The 20575-nt window shown below is 40.1% G+C and overlaps 1 long non-coding RNA gene across 1 annotated transcript in view; it reads right to left on the bottom strand.

Annotated features, from left to right (window-relative positions):
• LOC140594571 (uncharacterized) overlaps positions 1 to 20575 on the bottom strand; it is a 97541-nt gene that overhangs the window by 25750 nt on the left and 51216 nt on the right. Inside the window, exon 4 of the long non-coding RNA XR_011995516.1 lies at positions 3730 to 3844. This is a non-coding gene — a long non-coding RNA (uncharacterized lncRNA). The remainder of the gene's footprint in view (positions 1 to 3729; positions 3845 to 20575) is intronic.

The following is a 20575-nucleotide window of genomic DNA, read 5'->3' on the forward strand; positions in this document are numbered from 1 at the left end:
AACTGAAAAAGCAAACATCCACCTTGACATTTCTTCCAGCTCCTAAGTCTTCCCTAATGCTTAACTTTTTTCTTCTTCCTTTCTATCCTCCGATTTTCCTTCCACAAAGCTATTCATCTTTTCCTCAGCTCCTATCAACAAGGAAATCATTCAGCTGCTGACATGGCTTGCCCCCATTGACTGTGTTGTAAAGACAGACTTTCTGCAAGATGGAATCCCTGCCCCAGAGCCACTCCACCACTACCATCACCTCCTCATCTTTGTAGGAGGACAACGCAGACACCTCTCAGGACCTGCCACTGCCCTGGTCTGAGGAGGCAGGAACGTCCAAGACAAGGGAGGAAATACTGTGGACGACAGCAGAAGTTGCACCGTCCCCAGGGCTCTGTGTTTCCACCACACCCAGTGGTGGAATTTGTTCCCAGTAAACACGCATTGCTCAAAGCACCATTATTTATTAGAGATGAAAGAGAAAGACTGTCTGCTTCCCAAGTCAGCTCCGCTCTACAGAGGATACACATGAAAAGTGGTTATCTGTGCTTCTCTGATCCAGACACTAGACAGGGAAGCCCCTGGGCTACCTAAAGATTGCTCTTTTCCATGTACCTTGAGCATAATTTCTCCCTTGAAACTCGAAGATGGGCACAGACTTCAAATTAGACTGGAAAGTAATGAAACATGAAAACCCTTGTGGAACACTCTTTGGAAATCTTGTCCCCCCCCAAAAAAAAATTTTTTTTCTTTTAGATTTTATTTATTTATTTGACAGAAAGAGCAAGAGCGTGCAAGCAGGGGGAGCGGTAGGCAGAAGGAGAAGCAGGCCCCCTGTTAAACAGGAGCCCAGTGTGGGGCTTGAATCCAGGACCTTTCAGATCATGACCCAAGCCAAAGGCAGATGCTTAACCGAATGAGCTACCCAGGTACCCCGCTCTTGCCAAAATTCTTCAGGAATTACATAGTATTGAGAGTTAGCCATACTAAGCAACATCTAACCTCAGTGAAACAATAATAAAAAGACTAAGGATGAATAAGGAAGAAGAGCGGTGAAAGTACCAGCCATAATGCACATCCTGAAGGGGTCCTTCCTGTCTTAGCCCAGCCAGTCTCCCCATAGGTGAAGCTGCTATAACTGTCAGAACTTGCGAAATCTGTCAGGCTTCTTCTCCTCTTGCATGGTATCTCTCAACTCAGTCCAGTAGCCATATATCCACCTCTCTCCAGCTTCTGGCTAATGATGAGCAAAACATTCACTCGTCCCAGTCAATATTCTGAACAGTTAGCCGTTCTCCCCTGGGTATGGTTTTCAGAGTCAGCACACCATTTTTTTTTTTACCTCTTCCGTGGTAACACTTTGTCTTTTAATGACTGATTTGATTTTTCAGATAGCCAAGAGATATTCACAGCCAGTCAGTCCTTCTGGGAAATAAAATTGGTTATCAAGCAAGATAAAACATTTCCTGCTAAAAAATAAAGTGTACTTTACTTTTTTAAAGATTTATGTATTTGACAGAGAAAGAGCACAAGCAGGGGGTGTGGCAGGCAGAGTGAGAGGAAGAAGCAGGGTCCCCGCTGAGCAGGGAGCCCAATGTGGGACTTGATCCCAGACCCTGGGATCATGACACTTAAGTGATTGACCTGCCCAGGCACCCCTAAAGTGTTCTTTAAAATAATGTGTGTGTGTATGTGTGTGTCTGTATGTATGATAAACTGGGTCTGAAAGATGTTTCCACTGAAAAGCTTAAATATGTTTTATGCCAATATGTGTGAAAAGTTTCCAAGGGTCACAGCTCTGAAGGACAACTCACATTTGGATAGAGACATTGTGCTATGTTTGCTTTAAAAGATTGATTATTTTATAGCTACAACTCATAAAGCCTGTGGTCATAAAACACCTCCCTCTATCTTGGAGACAGACTACACTTGTATAAATAATGTTATCAGGTTCTAACTCAGCTAAGACCACTCCTGGTCCTAAATGTGGCCAGACTCCACTCTGCACTCAAGTAGCCAGGACCACAGAATCTATTCCCGGTATCAAATCTAGCTTACATAGGAAAATAAAAAAGGAAATTTAATCCCAAAAGAATAAATATTGTGAAAGGATAAGAAGTGACTAAAAAAATCAAAATAGCTTAAAGGATAGAGAAATATGCTTAATACTGGTTTGGGGGTATTTTTGTCAGTTACACAGTGCTCGTATGGAGAAAAGTAGCAACTCTATCTTGATTTCACATCTGCTACTTGCCAAGGTGTGGTCATCCATCTTCCACAACCCTGCTTTGTCACCACTCAGCTCCAATGGACTTAATTGTGCCGTCACTTTCCAGTCATACTTCCCAAATCTGCTGCTTGCCACTTTAAAAGCTCCTTATATCCTACAACGTAGTATTCTATGTCTACTACTTCCACATTTTGTTTACTCATCCCCTTCTTAGTCCACTAAAAAGAGGGATTGTGGTTTTCTGAAATAAAGACTAGACTTTAAGTCAGACAGAGATGGGTTTGAATCTTGGCTTTTAGTGGTGACCTCAGAAAATGTAATTAATTAATCTTCCTAAGCTTTTCCAAATTAAAAAAATTATTATAGGTTATCTTAAATTATTGAATATATGTTCCTTAAAAACTGAAAAAAATGACTATATAAGGCAAGTCTTTATGAGTTTGTTCAGTGTATTTTTATATGCATATAAGTTCTTTGAAGTGGAAACATAGTCTAATATTTCTTGTTGCGCAGTGTGCTTTGTTTCCCTTTACATTACCAGTAATGCACCTCCACTTATATATCTTTGCAGTGACCAAGAGCCATTAATTATGAAAATAGTCCTTTCTGTTGTTGTGGCTGAAATGCTGGCATTGTGTTTGTTATTGGAAGGTTCCTCTCCTCCCTCTAGTTGCATACATTTGCCCTTCTGCTGTCCTCTAGAACAACACAGATAAATCTGATCCCTTGGCCATATAGCAACCCTAAAATATGAAAAGTGAGCCTTCGTATCCCTGTCTTTTCTTCTCTAAGCTGAGCAGCTTTGGTGCTTTTGTTTTGATTTGTTTTTCCATTTCTGATCTGATATTGCTTTCTGGGTCCTTGCTCATCCTTACTGTAGCCTGCTAAATCTTGGGCTTCTCTCACACCAGAGTGCCATCTCTCACCTGAAACCCTTATCCTCTCAATGTAAATTCCTTTCTTCCCTAATTTCTACTGGACTTTATTCTGTTTCCATATGTCTCCTCACTTCGGCTGTACTAGACATGTCTTGTATTTCTCTGGGAACAAACCACCTACCCACTCTTCACCTCTACCATCATCAACTCCGTAGGAGAGTATCTCAAAGGTATCGTTGGATTATATTAATTGACTTTAGCAGCTATTTCCTCTTTTTACACAACCAATACATTTTCTGTGCATTGTTTCCATCTCTATAACATTCTCAAAAGCTAACTAATACAGTAATCAAAATGTGCTATGAAGTGAAAAAAGAAAGGATCAAATATAAAAGAGAAATGTGTTTGTCATCTGAGCCTAGTTTTTATTTTTTTCATGTGTATGTGTACAGTATAGCTGCCAAAGTGACTACTCTGGAGTCAGACTGCTAGGGTTCAAATCCCAGTCACCTAACAGCTGTGTGTCCTCTCTGAGCTTCAGTGTCTTCATTTGTAAGACAAGGATAATAGAAACCACTTCATAAGGTTGTTACGAAGATTATGTGATTACCAGTAATGCATGCAAAGTACCTAGATCAGTAGTTGGCACGAGGCAAGCACTGTTTGCTGCTGTGATGAGGAGAAGGATAATGAGGTATGTGCTTGGGAAAATCACTTTCATCTTCCCAGGTCTCAATTTCCTAACCTGTAAAATGAAAAGGAAAAAGGATAAATGCTGACAACAGTGGTAGTGGTGACTGTACTAGAACCCTTGACACTTTATGAAGCACATCCATATGCAGTAGTTCACCAGGAAGCACTCATGAGTAGCCCCTGCCCTCAGTGTTTCTGACTTGCCGGAACAGCCAACCAACGGGCTGCAAAGCATGAACACTGACTCTGGCCCTGGGCCTCCATTTAGCAGAAAGATCCAAAGTCCTCAGATAGCTTATGCCTCCTCCAATATCTGACTCACTACCTGCAAAATAATTCAGGCCTGTACATCTGGAGCCCCAAATGGCACTGAGAGACTAGAAAGTAAGAGACAGAAAAGAAATAAAACAAGGCAATCATATTATTGTGTATCTTTATTACCCATATTTCTGAGATAATTTCCTCATAGAAGTTCACTATGAGTGTCAAGGTCACACAGCTACTGACTTTAAACCAGGATGGAAGTCTGACGGAGGCCAAAGCTCAAGCTCACTCTAAAGTTCCATGCTGCCTCACTGAAGTTTGCAATCTATTAGGATTGGGGTGTTGGTTGTCATTTAAACTTTTCCACTAAATCTCAAGCCCATTGAGAAGTTCTGCTCTAAAATGGTGCCAAGAATATGTGGTATTTTATCATAAACAATTAGCCTATAGATGGCGCTCTTTTTCACTCATGACTCACCCAATCTGGCACTCCTCAGAAAAGCTTCAAAGCAAAAATGCCACTGTGTTTTGAAGGCCCCCAGAGACAACTCTACCTCACAAGTCTATCTGGTAAGTGATCAAGACAGCTATTGAGCAATGACATTTCTTCCATATTTACAGAATAACAGAACAAACACGTCTGAAGCATGTTATTGTTCCATACAATAAATATTGCCATTGAATGAGCTCAGGCCTCTTTTTTGTTCGTGTTCTTCCTCATTTATTTCCCACCAACACACTTTTTTGCTCCCTGCTTTGATGGCTGCTAGCCCTGAGGGCACATAGGTGAAGTCAGCATAATATATACATTGCTAAAAAGTCTCCAGTCAACAGGTATACTTCCTGCTTAAAGGAAGTAGCATGAAAACAAGAGAGCAATGAAGCCACGGTCTTGAGATCCCAAGGATTTCACTGTGTTTGGCAAACTCCACTGAATTAGAATACTCGGCTTAAATAAACAAAATTACAATTATAGGTTAAGAGACATCTCTATTATCTTCATTGTCATTTCAACAGACAGTTACTAGATGCCAGGCAGGATACACTATATATTATTGCATTTGGGCCTCATATATAATCCTGTGAGGTAGGCATGATCATTATACCCATATTTAATGAGGAAGCTGAGGTACAAAAATTTTATATAACTTTCGCATTGTCATAGAGCAAAACAATGGTAGCATGAGGATCCACACCCCAGCAGCCAAACTCCAGCACCCATGCTCTCTCCAAGCAAGTTTCTGATTGCCTCTGGAAAATGGTAAGATACTCAGGTGTGTACCTATAAGCCGGAACTATTTGGCTTAATGGTTTTCATGAGATTTCCCAATCCATTTAAACAACCCTGTACTGTAAGCAGTTGGTGTGATGAAAATGAATACAATCTGCATATGCTAAGAAGACCCAAGCCACAGTGGTCACGTGAATTTCCTCTGTAGAGTCACTTCACTGACCTGTTGGATTGATCACACACAACACTTGAGTTGGAATTCCACTGAGAATTTCTGGCATGGCTGGAGCTAACTTGTGTGAGTGTACTTAGGGGATTACATTTGATTCTTACTATGACTTTTACTGGAAATCTCTGACAATGAGATGAATAGCTGTTAGGAAAGGTAGAAAGAAAACTGTCAACCCCATGAACCTCTTGTCACTGATATGTTTCAGAGCCCCAAGTTCATAAAACTTCCCCCCTTTTTATTCCACAAAGGCTCCTTCTCTTTCCAGAAAGTTCCTCGTCCCAAAGCCTAGGACCGATAAGGAATGAGGACAGAACAACAGGTGCCTTGTTGTCTCAAGTGGCTTATTGACATTGTTAAGATTTTTCAGACTGGGTAACACCCATTTAGCTCATTATGCCCCTCATAGCAATAATCTTCCTTAGGTACTTTCTCCCTGTTAAGAGAGAGTGAAGTAGGGTGGAGTGAAAAACATATGAATTTTTCTCTCTCCTCTCTCTCTCTCTCTCTCTCTCTCTCTCTCTCCTTATTTTCAAGTTTAATGCAGCTCAATTTATGTCACACAAGGGATGACCCCATTACAGGAGCTAATTGTAGGTAGCCACAAGATAGAACTGAAAGACAAAGGGGAATAAAGTCTTGTAACAAAGCACCCAGGAGATGCCACGCAATGCCCCCGGTGTTAGAACCATCTGCCAAGGAAGCATGACAAATAGCACAGTCCTAGGGTTCAGAAGGTCTGGATCCAAGTGTTGCTCACCCCATAATCTTGGGCAAGCTCCTTTTCCTGTTGAGGCTCCAGCTGTCTCACTTTTATAAGGAATAAAGCTTGACCAGGGGGTCAGTGGAAATTGATGAGATCTCATGCTCTAGGTCACTCTAGGGCCTGTATCAATGTTGGTTGTGGGTTGATTTTTCAGGGGTCTGGCCTTGTCTCACACTCTAACCAGAAGCTTGTCCTTGATCCTTGCACATCCTCCCAAGCCCAGAAAAGGTAAAGGTTTGATATTGCCTTGGGTGTGATCCCAGTCCATCTTATGAATAAACATGAGTTCCTGTTTCCCTACAGTGAGAAAAGAGGAGGGAAGCAAGGTCTGAGGAGAGTAACAGAGGCCACAGCAAATGAGGGCCTCAGCAGGGGCAACAAGAGACTGTTCAAGCTGACTCAGTCCTGTGTTTTTTCCTGTTAAATGATTCACATGGCAAGGCAAATCAGGCTGAGATGCACAAACTCTTCTCTGCCTTTCATGAGCTTCCAAATGAGTTGGTGATTTTTTTGTTTTTGTTTTTCCCTATCTCATTACACTTTCCTTGGAAACATGATTGCACTGTTTTCATTCCAGATTGAGGTCCCCCCCCCTCATTTCAAGGTCCTGGAGAGGTGGGGTTATCATATTTAACTCCCCAGCAGTTAAAGCACTATTGGAAACACTGTGCTAATACATGACTTTAAAACTACCTACAGGGCCATTTTAAATGTTATTCATATTCCTTAAACTTCTTGTGTTTTTTTGACTCGAATAGGTTAAATTATAAACAAAATTTCATAGCATGTTGTATATAATGAAGTCTGAGCTTGTTAAAAATCAAGCTCTAGGGGATCCCTGGGTGGCGCAGCGGTTTGGCACCTGCCTTTGGCCCGTGGCGTGATCCTGGAGACCCGGGATCGAATCCCACGTCGGGCTCCCGGTGCATGGAGCCCGCTTCTCCCTCTGCCTGTATCTCTGCCTCTCTCTCTCTCTGTGTGACTATCATAAATAAATAAAAATTTAAAAAAAAATCAAGCTCTAGATATATGAATTTTCCATATGTTTCTTAAAAGATTTATTGTTGTATATACCCAAGAATTTTCAGTTTTTTGAATGGGAATTCCTTCTGGAATATATAACAGACAAAATATTTTTCTTCATAACAAAATTGAAGCTTTCATTCATTATTAAAAGTCATGATCCTTAAATCCTTTTAACACTCTCAGCCACCATTTTGTCTTCTCATGTTTAAGTGAGGTCAATTTTCATTGAGGCCCTTCTTCCATCTTTTGTTTAATTTCCATGCATATCCATAGCCATAATATCCTTTTTAGGCAAATTATTCAGGAAGAGACAGTTTTACTATTTGATGAAATCTGGACAGAGATGATATTCCCCAGCTTAAGACCCTGTAGTAACTTCTTATTATAGTTAGAATATTAGTCAAACTCCTTTTCATGACCTATAGGGCCCCATATGACCTATTCCCTGCCTTTCTCTCCAACCAAACTCCCCTTCATCCACTGTGGCCCACACACTGGCTTTCTCTCTGTTCCTCAAAAACGCCAGTGCTGTCTCAGGTTCCTTGCACTTGCCATTGCTACTTCCTGAAAGAGTCTTCCCCCATCTTCATCTGACTGCCTCTTTCTCTCTATTTAGTTCTAAGGTCAAACGTCACTTCCTCACAGAAGCCATCAATTCTCTCACACTAAGCAGGTTGTAACTACTTTCCTGCTTTGTTTTCCCCCCGGCAGTTAAAGCACTATTGGAATGCTTTTATTTGTTTCCTTATTTATTAGTTTTTGTCAATATTTATTCTCTATCACCTCCATTATACTTCAGGAGAAGAAGGCCTTTATCTGTCTTGTTCACTGCTTTACCACAATTTCTAGAACAGCTCTCAACACATAAGAGGCACTCAATAAAATACTGTTGAAGGAAAAAATCCTGGCTCACCTCCACACCTACTTAAAGCTCATCTCCATTTATCATGGGAAGTTCTGGTTGTCTTGAGTCTTATTACACATTGGGTAATCCAGTCTGAATTATCAATTACAATGATATGCTCAGATGGCTGTCACAACAGTAAAAAGCTGGTAATGTCCAGTGTCATTCATCCACTTTTGGAAAGAGACAAAAGAGCTATGAGAATGTTGATGACACACTCTAATTTCTTGGGTAGTTCTTTTCAAACTTTTCCAACAAAATATAACTAACAGTTTAGAATAGCAAATAATAACACTAAGAAGGGGATCAGAACAGGAGTATAAAGTGACCTCCCAAGGACAATATATCTTTGAAGTTGCACATTATGTTTTTAAAATCCAGATGAGTTTTGCATTCTAATAATCACATATCTGGGTTTGATTTAACATAAAAGTAATTTTCCCTTAAATTTTTGGAAAAAATATGCTCTCCAAGAAGATGTGTCCTCTTTACTCTGGAAAGCCACCAAGAATCCCCAGGTACAGATGGTTCAAGCTGATAATTATTAGAAATAACTCTGGAGGAGCCTTGAAGGGACAACAGCCCCTACTCATGCTTTGTTATCCTCACCTCATCTTCACCCCAGTGAGGAAGAACTCTGGAATAAAGACACCTAAGTGAATCTTGAGTCCTAAGGGGTGTCACGTTTTGAAAAGGAAAAAAGGCTAAAAGTTTTATCTTTCTGCATCCCTCTTTTTTCAGATATCTGTCTTAAAACATTTCAGTGCTCTCTTTCTTTCCATATGTTTGGTGAGGTGAGAGGTATAAGCTTTCCTTGCTTCTGAGAGGAGAAACCCTAGAGTGAGCACATAACTCACTTTTCCCAGGACCATCCTAGTTATGATTATGTTGTCACTGCAGTAATATTTATGCTCTCTTTCCATTTGTATAGTATATGGTCCCTCCAAGGGATGCCTTCCCCACTCTCCCTCCCACTTAAAAGAAGAAGCAGGAACCACTCTAAATGAGTCATAAACATGATATAAATCTTCCAGTCAAACTTCAACCCACCAAGGAAAGGGAGTCCTTGTGACTCAGATGAGTTGTCCATTTGATCCATTGAGAAAAATCACAAAAGTATTTGGGGTCCAAGCCTTGGTTTTAGCAATGACATTTTCTTTGTCTAATACATTTCTACAGTTAGGAATTGGTGATTACTATGGGTTACTCAAAGAGGGCTGGCGATTCAGGATCCAAGCCACCATGTATACATTACAATAATAATATTTATAGGAAGAAAACAAAAGAAGCAACTAGAATGGTAAGGGTGAATTGAGTTAATTAGTAAAAGCATTTTAAAATAAAATAAAATGTGATGAACAGAAAGTATTCAGTCAGAGATGCCACATGAATTTGAATAATCAGCCCTTTCAATGACCTGGCATTTGAAGGCATGAAAAAGAAGACCGTTATCCCATAGAACATACTAAAAAAGATTGCTAGGATAGTAATTATGGTGGCCACTGTGGGAAGCATAATAGACCAATGGTCCCAGCTGCAGCCCTCTGAAATCCATCACCACATTTGTTCTGAGGCCATGCTTTCTGTGGCTGCTCCTAGCCATGACTAAGCACAGCAGGCCCACTAAGGCAGGCCCATTCCTGAAACATGCAGGACTCCTCTAATGGGCATTGTTAGTTTAAAGACTCCAAATTAGCCTTGCCTAAACTTCCTCAGAATTGAAATCTTTTTTTTCTTAAGATGTTATTTATTTGTTTATTTTTGGCGGGGGGGGGGACAGAAAAAAGGGGAGAGAGAGAATCTCAGAGTCCACACTCAGCATGGAGCCCAATGTGAAGCTCCATTTCATGACACTGAACTCATGACCTGAGCTGAAATCAAGAGTCGGATGCATAACTGACTAAGCTACCCAGGGGCTCCTTGAATTGAAATGTTAAGGCATTTATTCTTTGCCTTCTTTCCCTCTCTCCTTCACAAGGATCAGTTCTGCATAGCTGGGTCTGAGCTTTCCCGGCCTCCTCCAGCTCCCTCCCCATTTTCTCCCACAAGGTTTTCCTCAACAAGTCTCTTGTATGTCAACCTCATCTTAGCATCTGCTTCTCAGAGGACCTGAACTAACATAGTTCCAGGTAGGAATCTACTGGAAGAACAGGAAGAATTAGGCCATTTGATGCATTTGGGCTAATTTGATCTAATACTAAGAGGAAAGGAAATGGGTGATCATAAAAGAAGAAGTTTGAAGAGTTTAAGACTTAAAAGGGAAGTTTCGGAGTCTATGTTGTGACAGAAGTGGTTATGATGGTGGGGGTGGAGGTGAGAACGGTCAGGGTCAGAAGTGATTCATTTGCATATTTAATGCTACAGTAGATCCAAAGGCCTGTATGAGATCTTTTTGATGTAGAACTCAGGAAATGTTGACAGCAATGTTTCTTGCCATCCAGAAGAAGCCAATCTACAGTGAAAGAGAAAAAAGTCAATGCAGAGAGGGAAGCAATAGCAAGAGCTGGAGGGAGATCCTGGAGTGAGTTTTTGACTCTTTATTTCAGCTTTTCAGGAAGTCCACTGCATCCCTATATTGCCATGGTTTGATTGTTCAGCATTTCTTATTTTACCTAAACTAGTTCAAGATGGGTTTAGTCACTTGCAACCATTAGAGATGTGATTCACACAACAGAGAAATTTTATTTTGCTTTCCCTTAAAAACATCTATCATTGTATAGTATAAAAATATCCAAGGCCACATTGTTCATAACAGCAAAAATAAATAAAATGAAAACAATCCAAACATCTACCAATGGTAGAATAAATTATAGCAAAATCATCCAATGGAATATTACAAACTAGGTAATATATAAACTACATAAACTATAGCTACACATGTCAATAATGATAAATATCAAAAATAAGATTTTGGGACACCAGTAAATTCTAGAAGAATTCATACTATAAGATTCCATCAAGTTCAAAAACAAGTACAACTAAACCATGTATTGTCTAGGGGTACATACAAAGATGGCAAAACTAAAGAAAAACAGGTAATGGTTTACACAAAATTTAGGGTAGTGGTTACTTCTAGAGGCAAGAGGGGGATGTGGCTAGAGAGGACACACAAAGACATCTAGGTACTGAAAAAGTTGAATTTCTTAAACTGAGAGGTGTTTGTTATATAGGGTGTTTATTTCTAATATTGTGTGTATATATACATTTAATTCACTTACATATGATAATTTTAAAACAAAAATAAGTATTACAGCAACTAACTCACATTTTGAGATGATTAAATAAGACTGTAGATGGTTAACAACAGTGTCTAGCATGTAGTAAGCTCTCAATAAATGATATATTATGGCATGGAGATATTGGTACCACTTAGAAGAAAAAAATATCAAAAAGTATGTCTTCATCTGTGTACACCATGCATGTATTCCAAGATACCTGAAAATCTATGTTCGAACCACAGCCCTATTACCATAGCCCTATTGGAGATTGAGACTTAATGGTTTTCAACCTTCACTCACCTAAGGGATGATACCAGGAGAGATTCTCAAATTCGAAGCCATAGACAAGCACCTAGTAGATATCCATACTAATGAATATAAGGTGTATAGTTGCCTAATATCACATAATTAGCCCAACATTTAAAGAAAAAAATGACTGATTCATATTTCCATCTTAGTAGAGAAAATAATAAACAATGGATCAAGTGTCAGCTTCAAGCTATTCTAACTAGGGTCTATTCACAAAATAAGAGAATTGTGGAATTAGTAAAGTAGCCTGACCATCATCTCATTCAACTCTTTATTTTACAGCCAAAGAAGGGAAAACCTCAGGGAAGTTCTTTGAATACTTCAAGGTCAACAGGGACTTTGTGATAGAGTCAGGACTAGAACAGAAGTTAGGATAGAAGCTGTATTCCATTTACAATATTCCTGCTATTGGTGTTCACAGACCAATTAGAAGTGAAGTCAGGAATAGAAGGGAAAGTGAGCGAGATCAGGTATGGAAAATCCAACACTCAGTTCCTTTCAAAGGAACAGAGGAGCTGGAATCCACTGAAGGTCCCTGTGGATATAGGCCTAATGTACCACTTTTTGAGTAACACCTTTAAGTGAACTCTTCTAGGGACAAATTCCCAGAAGAAGATATACTGTGTTAATTCTCATAGTAGAAAATATCTCATATGTAATTTCAAAAACATTTCTATCTAAAGCTCATTCTCATCTCTATCACCTACACCTAATGCACTTGTTGGGCTTACAATACAATACTTGCTCTTACTTGATTAATTTTCTCTTGAGTCATGTCTACCCAATTATGTAGAGCCAATCACCAATCTAAGGCTAAATTCAAAATTATTCCTTCAGTTACTATTCCCAGGGATGAAGGCTCTATACTAGGCACTAGAAATTTGATGCTAAGTGTTTAATCAAACTCCATTTACCCAGTTCAATCATGGGAGACAGTGACTTATTCAAAAGAACATTCCAACCAGAAGTAACTCAATATAGACAATGCCCCTCAACCATTTTGTCACAAGACAATTAAATAAAAGCTCATAAAGAACCTCTGCTTGCTTCAGAACTTTATCAGCTTCAGCCCAGCTGATAGGGAAAGTAGGTCTTATTGCTAAACTCTTGAACCAGGAAAGGATCAGTCCAAAGTTTCTGTCAGGTGACATGACCTACAAAAGTATTTCCATTCCTTGGCTTATCTTTATGACCGACAAATGATTGCCTCTTATTTGCTCTACATGTTGTAAAATGTGGTTAAATTGCTGAAGCTGTCCCAAACAAGAAGTTTCCTTCTGGGTAAAAAAAAAAAAGAAGAAAGAAAGAAAGAAAAAGAAAAAAAATCATCCCCTAATGCAAGGTTTAATTTAATGAAAAAGAAAAGGAAGCCTAGATGATCAAAGTATGCTTTTTTAAAATAATTTTTTTGAAAAAAAAAAAATAAATAATTTTTTTGGTCTGATGTTTAGTGGCTTGGGAGCTTTCTTATTTTTATTTTTATTTATTTTCTTAATTTAAATTCAATCTGCCAACATACAGTATAATACCCAAGTGCTCATCATATCATGTGCCTCCCTTAACACCCATCACTGAGTTATGGAAGCTTTTTTCATAAGCAAAAACACTTCTAAAAAGAAACCAGACCCTTCCCTAACTTTTATATTCTACTTTGTTGCCACTCTGCAGTGTGTCATAGCTCATAACAAGAAAGTATGACCTCATCAGTTACTCACTACCATTCACCAATTTAATGAGTTTCATTGGAAATTCCCATTTTAAGGGAAATTTCTAAATTATAAAATAACTCTTATTTGTTACTTACAAATGAAAAGGTTGGATTGTAATCAAAGTATAGTGGATGATTTCTCTAAAGTAATAATTCAGTGTGCAAAGCCAAGTGTAAGCCTCCCTGTTTGTTAAAGGAAGTTAGATCTAAGATCTTAACATGGGCCTCTAACCAAACTGTGAGCATACAGTAACCTTATGCACTGGCATTAGCTTAACCAGCTTATAACTTCAGAGACTGACAGCAAAAGGTGAAGTTAATCACTATCTATTGAATGACCAAGCCATGTGCACAGACACTGTTCAAACAGTAGAGCGATGCCCTCTTTTCAAGTGATTTATTGTCTGAAACACTGGGTTCAATGGACCACCCTCTGTATCTAAAGGAACAATCAGTGGACAAAAGCTTTTGAGAAACGTCAACCTCCATAGTCCACAGGAAGAGGCCGTAATTTATTCAAAATGTAGCATCAGAATAGAGTTACTTTTCAAAAATTTACCCTTTTCTAAAGAAAACAGAGAAAGAGATTGAAAGTACAAACAAGTAAATAACAAATAAGCCTATCAGACAAGGTCACTAGGAATTTTTTTAATCTCAGAAATTATTCCAGTTTAAATCAAAGAACTTGAAAAGAGAAATATTTTCATAGTTGGAAAAACGAGGTTTTGGAGGTTGTCCATTGGCTTAGGTTTGCTTGTTTTAATTTACTCTCCTATCAAAGGCCACTTTGTTCCTCAGACCTTGACCCAGCTAACAGATTAAAGTACCTAATCAGAGATATGGAATGCTGTATCTAATGACATATTCTTTCTCTGTCCTTTAAAGCACATTTTGTCCCTCCAAAGGAACTTTACCATGAAACTAAATGACACCGTCAATAAGGACCTCAGATGGAGACCCTCCCTCCCCAGGCTGCCTGAACACCATATTGCAGCACCAGCCAGTCATCCTTTATGAGGACCAGCAAATTGTATAGTTGGTTCCAGTGCTGGGCGGAGGAGGCAAGGACAGTGGAAAGCAGCCTTAGATCATCCTCTCAAGGCCCCCAATGTGGAAGGAACAATCGCCCAGTACACACAAACGATCATTGTAATCCCCGGTGTGATACGAGGGCTTGTTGTGTGGGAAAGGAAGCGCGGCCTGGAATTTGAAAGCTAGCATAGCAAGGTAAGAGATCTGAGAGCTTCAAGAGGAGTCTGTTTTGTTTGTTTTTAGTCTAGACTGAGAGTGCAAGGGCTTAGGAAATATGCGTTAAGTTAGAAGACACCCTGGGGTTGTTTTCTTTCTCCACTTGGAGGCCCTGAGTAATAATGCACAGGCCACTGCCTGCACCAAAGCTGACTAATGGCTATAGAAATTCCCTCCTTTTCTCTCCAAATCCAATCAGTAATCCAGGATGACTGTCACTCATTTCTTAGGACCTCCTCCACCTTTCCCACACTACTTATGTCTGCAATATATCAGATATCTCACTGTTTCTCACCTGGATTAGAGCCCCTGATCTATATGCCATACTGCTTTCGAAAGAACAGGTTTAAGACTGCCCAATTTAAAAACTCTTCAGTGGCTTCCAATAGCCTTCAGGTTAAAATACAAACTGTCCTAGTATACAGGTTCTGATAAAAACAGGTTCATATCCCGTCTTTCCTATTTACCAATCTGGGAAAATTTCTTAACCTCTTTGATACTCGATTTCATCATCTATAAAACAGGATAACAATCGTCATTCTTCATAGGTTTGCTGTTTAGCTCAATGAGATACTCCTTTTAAAGAGCTTGACACTGCCTAGTTTTCAGGAACTTCTGGCTACCATTGTTATTATTATTTTATCAACTTACTACTAGCTACAAAAACCCTCCCCACCTTCGCCCCTTCTTCCGGTCCAGTTATGTATCTTGTTACTAGCCCATCAGTAATCACAGGTTTCGTATCTCAAGGACCCACTTTGTGCCAGAACCCAATGCCAAGAGATATACATATATTCGTTAATCATTCACAATTCCACGAGATCAGTACTAGCATGCTCCTATTACAGATAAGGAAACAGAGTCAAAAAAGTTAAGGAGCGCCTGGATGGCTCAGCACGTTAGGTGTCTGACTTGATTTTGGCTCAGGTCATGATTTCAGGATCATGAGATGTACACTGTCTTGGGCTCCATACTCATTGTGGGGCCTACTTGAGAGTCTCTCCCTTTCCCTCTGCCCCTCCTCCCATTGGCCATGTGGATATTATCTCTCTCTCTCTCTCTCTCTCTCTCTCAAATAAATAAATTGAATAATTTTTTTTTTTTTTAAAGTTAAGCAACTTAGCCAAAGTAACTCAGTTATGAAGTGGTGGAACCCATAGTCAAAGTCAAAGTCCATCGTACTCCAAATCTGTTCTTTTTTAATGACTACACTCTGCTGCATTTATCCCACCTTATTTCCCCCAAAATTACTGAAATGGTATTTCTGGCCCTACATGCGTTTCTAAAACCTCATCACTTCTCCATCAAGAGGAGAAATCTATGTCATCTCCCCTTGAATGGGAGCAGCACCTTGTGATGGCCTCAACTAATTGAATCTGGCACAAGTAAAGCTATGTGATTTCCGAGGCTAGGTCATAAAAAGGAATGAAGCTTCTGTCTGGCAATCTCTTCTAGAGCACGCACCTTTAGAGGCCTAAGCAAGCTGCTTCGACACTGGAGAGACCAGGAGAAGAGATCTGGTAAAGATTGAAATGCATGAGGAGCCCCAGCAGCCAGCCATCTTTCAAGCATCTCGGGCAGTCACTGCATGGAATAGAAAGGAGCTGTCGTCGCCAAGCCCTGCTCAAATTGCAGGTTTGTGAATTAAATAAATGATCATGACTATGGAAGCTACTGAGTTTTGGGGGAGTTTTGTTATGCACTAATAGAAAACCAGATCAGCCACGGAAACCTCCAATGCTCTTTAATCACTTTCATTTCCCCTGACACTACACCTCTCATGGCCCTCGAATAAGCTATCACTTCTGCCTACAAATCACCACCAGCCCATGATGCCCCAGCCAGCACACACACACACACACACACACACCCTCATTTAAAGAGTTACTTGGCTTTCAAGAGTCATTGTAGGCGTTGTAGTTTTAGTCATCTTTCTCAAATTTGGAAGTAAATGGTTAAGGACCCAAACTTCTAGTGAGATTGTCTAACGTTAACCTTTTTTTTGTTCACTGCTTCCAAGCTGTAGGACTTAATCTCTCCAAACCTGTTTCTACAAAAGGGAGTAATAGCCAACCTCTGTCTTGGTATTATAGAGATTCATTTATAGCTCCTAGCAAAGTTCTTGGTATTTAATAAGAGTTCAATACATGTTGCTGTAATTAGAGCATTAATTATATTGCATTGCAATTATCTATTTTTTTTTTGTTTCCTCTTTGATCAAGAACAATGAATGTATCCTTAATGCCTTGGAACATGAGATATGCAAAAACATTTTTGCTAAATATACAAACAAATAAATGAATAAAGAAGCAAACAAAGGAAGGAAGAAATCAACAAGTATGTATACTCTAGCCTCCTTTCAACTCCTTAGATCTAGCATACAAGAGGGATAACATGAGAGGTACCTGGGTGGCTCAGTCAGTTAAGTGTTGCCTTTGGCTTAGGTCATGATCTTGGGGTCCTGGGACTGAGCCTTGCATTGGACTCCCTGCTCAGCGGGGAGTCTACTCTTTCCTCCTCCTCTGCCACTCCCCTTGCTTGTGCTCTCCCTCTTTCCCTCTCAAATAAATACATTTTTTAAATCTTTTTTTAAAAAAAGGAGGGGGTAAAGTGACAGAGGTCTCCAGTCCTATTGGAAGCAGTCCTGGCGCTGAATAGCATTCAGCTATTCTTCATATCAGGACCAATTCTCTTTTTCCAGTAGAAGGGTACAGCCATTATTACTGAGGCTCTCTCCTACTCAAAGCCATGCAGAGAGCATCCCCACTTAGCCAGGTGAACCTTTTTGCTCCTGACACTCCAAACTAGATGCCAAGATTATAAGTAAAACCAGCGTCAAAATCTCAGATGGCCTCCAACTGCAGATTCTCTTTCCTCATCTAACTATTTTATAGCCTGCCATCAAGATGCCTGACCTTGCCAAGTAAAACCCAGTTAATCTTTTACAATGTCAGTCCCTTTTATGGACTCCACGATAGGCAATGCCATATGGTGGCAATGCTATAGAGGGGACTCTGCTCTTACCTGACAAGCAGGTTTATTACTGTACTTAAGCAAATAATATACCTCTTGCCTCATGCTTGATTTCTACCCACTGATCCATGTTCAGTCTAGCAAAATTGAGAGAAATTACTAAGCAGCAGCACAGCTTTCATTAATAAGGTGAGAAGTCTACACTTAATTTTCATTTTCACTGTAGAATTTACATATATTCATATTTATACACAAAATTATCATTATAGCAGTTAACAATCTATGGATCTGGTGGCTGAGCTCCAATCACTGCCATTGGAACTCAATGCTATTCCAGAATACCAATGTCATTCTGGTGCACCTTAATTTCAATATTCAGAAAACCCCAATGCACCAGTGAGTCTGTCAGTCTGCCCTCCTGCCTCGGCATAAGAGTAAAAGTTTAAATATTTATTAAGTGAGTAAAATTCAGGGTGTTGGCCGTCTCTAGTCACAAATTGCTTTAAAAGCAAATGTGGACTTTGTCTTATTGTTGTTATTGTAGAATCTAAGCTTCTTATAAGTTTAATCATTTCTGCATTCTTTCTCTGGAAGGAGCTGTCTGCAGGCTGCAGAACGCTGAGGGTTAGAAAGATTTCTGAGGCGTGGCACCACATTCTCTGATTGGGCAGCTGCTCTCGAACGATGTGGGCCTTTTGCTGTTGACTCACCAGAGGGCAGTAGCTTTGCAGCTTGATGTCAGCACGCAAGAATGTCAGACACTTCTTTTTGCCAGCCAACCCCCCCACCCAACCCTCTGGAGTAGCCCAGAATTAAGCCATGCTGTTTGGTTAGCCTTGGACCAGCCTCCTGCTCAGGCTTCTCGCTGCCCTGGTGACCAGGCTCCAGCAAGAAAGTACAGACCACATCTCAGCAGGGGAACAAGAAACTTTTTCCAGCTATGTGTCTCTGGGGATACCGATATAATTGCCCAATTAAGGTTTGGATATTTTGGAGAGTGGGTATATTGAGGGGTCAGGGTCTGGTTTTCTGGGTGCCCCTCTCCCCCCCACACACACAGACACACACATACATCTTTTCTAGAAGGAAAACAGCCCAATACAGAATGAAATCTGCAAATAGGCATTAGTAAAATTTCTAGATTCTAAATAGATTATGTGTTGTTTGCACTCCTGGGATTTGATCTATCTCAATTCCCCCCACATTTCCAATGCTCTCAATTGAAGCCTCAGATCTAGCTCTAGCCTAGCTAGGACTATCCCCTCAGGTCCTTTCCCCCCCAACAGTCTATGTTTGCATGACATTAAACAGCTAAGAGCTTTCTGAGATTAGTTTCTTGATGATGCTCATGAGAGCCAGCAGAGTCCCCTGCCCCTTAGTAACTAGTCTTAGCTCCACAAGTACCTATTTTTATATGTGACCTAGTTTCACATCTCCTGTCCCACCATCTCCCCATTTAACAGAGAAGAGAGTCTTAGTCCTAAGTTAATTAATGTTCATATTTGTTGCATTTTTTAGATGGTTCTTGTGGTTTGGGGCAACTGAAAGCAATAAATAGATAGTAGATTGTATACCCACTTAAGGTAATCATAGCCAAGGTCAAGCAATTAAGTCAGTATAGTTAGGCCCAGATAAAAGCGACAGATCATAGAAACTAAGTCTGCCCTAATTCAACCTGCTAAAGTGTGAGGATTCCAGGTCTTAAGGCTGTTTGATTCCCTTGGTACACTAATATTTGAGGCAAAATCGTTCTCTGTGATCTTGTCTTCATTGCATTTCTTCATCCTGATGGATGGCACCAGCCTCAACTCCCATTCCTCTTGGATGTCCTCCAGGGTTCTCCAGTTTTCTTACTGTAGTGGGCTAAATGGTGTCTCCTACAAAGAGATGTCCATGCCCTAATCCCCAAAACCTGGGAATGTGACCTTACTTGGAAAAAGTTAAGGATCTGGAGATGAGATCATTCTGTATGATCCAAGTGGGCCTTGAATCCAATGGCAAGTATCCTTACAAGAAACACAAACAATGAGGCACCAGGTGGCTCAGTAGGTTAAGCCTCTGACTTTTGGTTTCAGCCCAGGTCATGATCTCAGAGTCATGAGACGGAGGCCCCTGTCAGGCTCCATGCTCAGCACAGAGTCTGCTTGGAAGACTCTCTTCCTCTGACCCTCCCCCTACTCTTGTGCAAGCATTTTCTCTCTGTCTCATAAGTAAATCAATCAAAAGAAAGAAAGAAAGAAAGAAAGAAAGAAAGAAAGAAAGAAAGAAAGAAAGAAAGAAAGACGGAGGAGAGACACAGGAGTGAAGAGGACAATGCCATATAAAGACAGAGGCAGAGGAGGAGTAATGTAGTTGGAAGCCAAGAAACTCCTGGAGCCAACAAAAGCCAGGAGAGGTGAGGAATGGAGTTTCTGGGGGAAGCACAGCTCTACCAAACATTTTGATTTTGGACTTCCTACTGAATTGTGAATATATTTCTGTTGTTTTAAAGCAAGCAGGTTTGGGTAACTACTTACAGCAGCCATAGAAACAAATACAGTTATAAACTCAAATGCCTTATAGGAATCACACAGGTAGTGAAATGAGCAAGTAGTCCAGGTAGGGAAGTCGTGGTTTTAGCAACCCATGTAATTTTTCATGAGATAAAATTGATACTCTCAATTTTATACTCTCAGAGGCAAGGAAACAACAGGAAGTATAGGTTGTCTTTAGCAAAAGTGAGTAGGAATGTTCTAGCCAAAAGACCTATTCATCACCCAGATCCACCTCATTGTTACTATATGAAATCATGAGCCCAGCATCACCACATCATCCCATTTTTATTGAATTTTTACCTTAATTCTCCTACATTTTAAGTGTTGGTTTAAAAACCAAGAGGACAAATTGCATACTGTGGGTCCAATCAAA

The sequence above is a fragment of the Vulpes vulpes genome, chromosome 12 (genome assembly GCF_048418805.1).
Source record: "Vulpes vulpes isolate BD-2025 chromosome 12, VulVul3, whole genome shotgun sequence".
NCBI lineage: Eukaryota > Metazoa > Chordata > Mammalia > Carnivora > Canidae > Vulpes > Vulpes vulpes.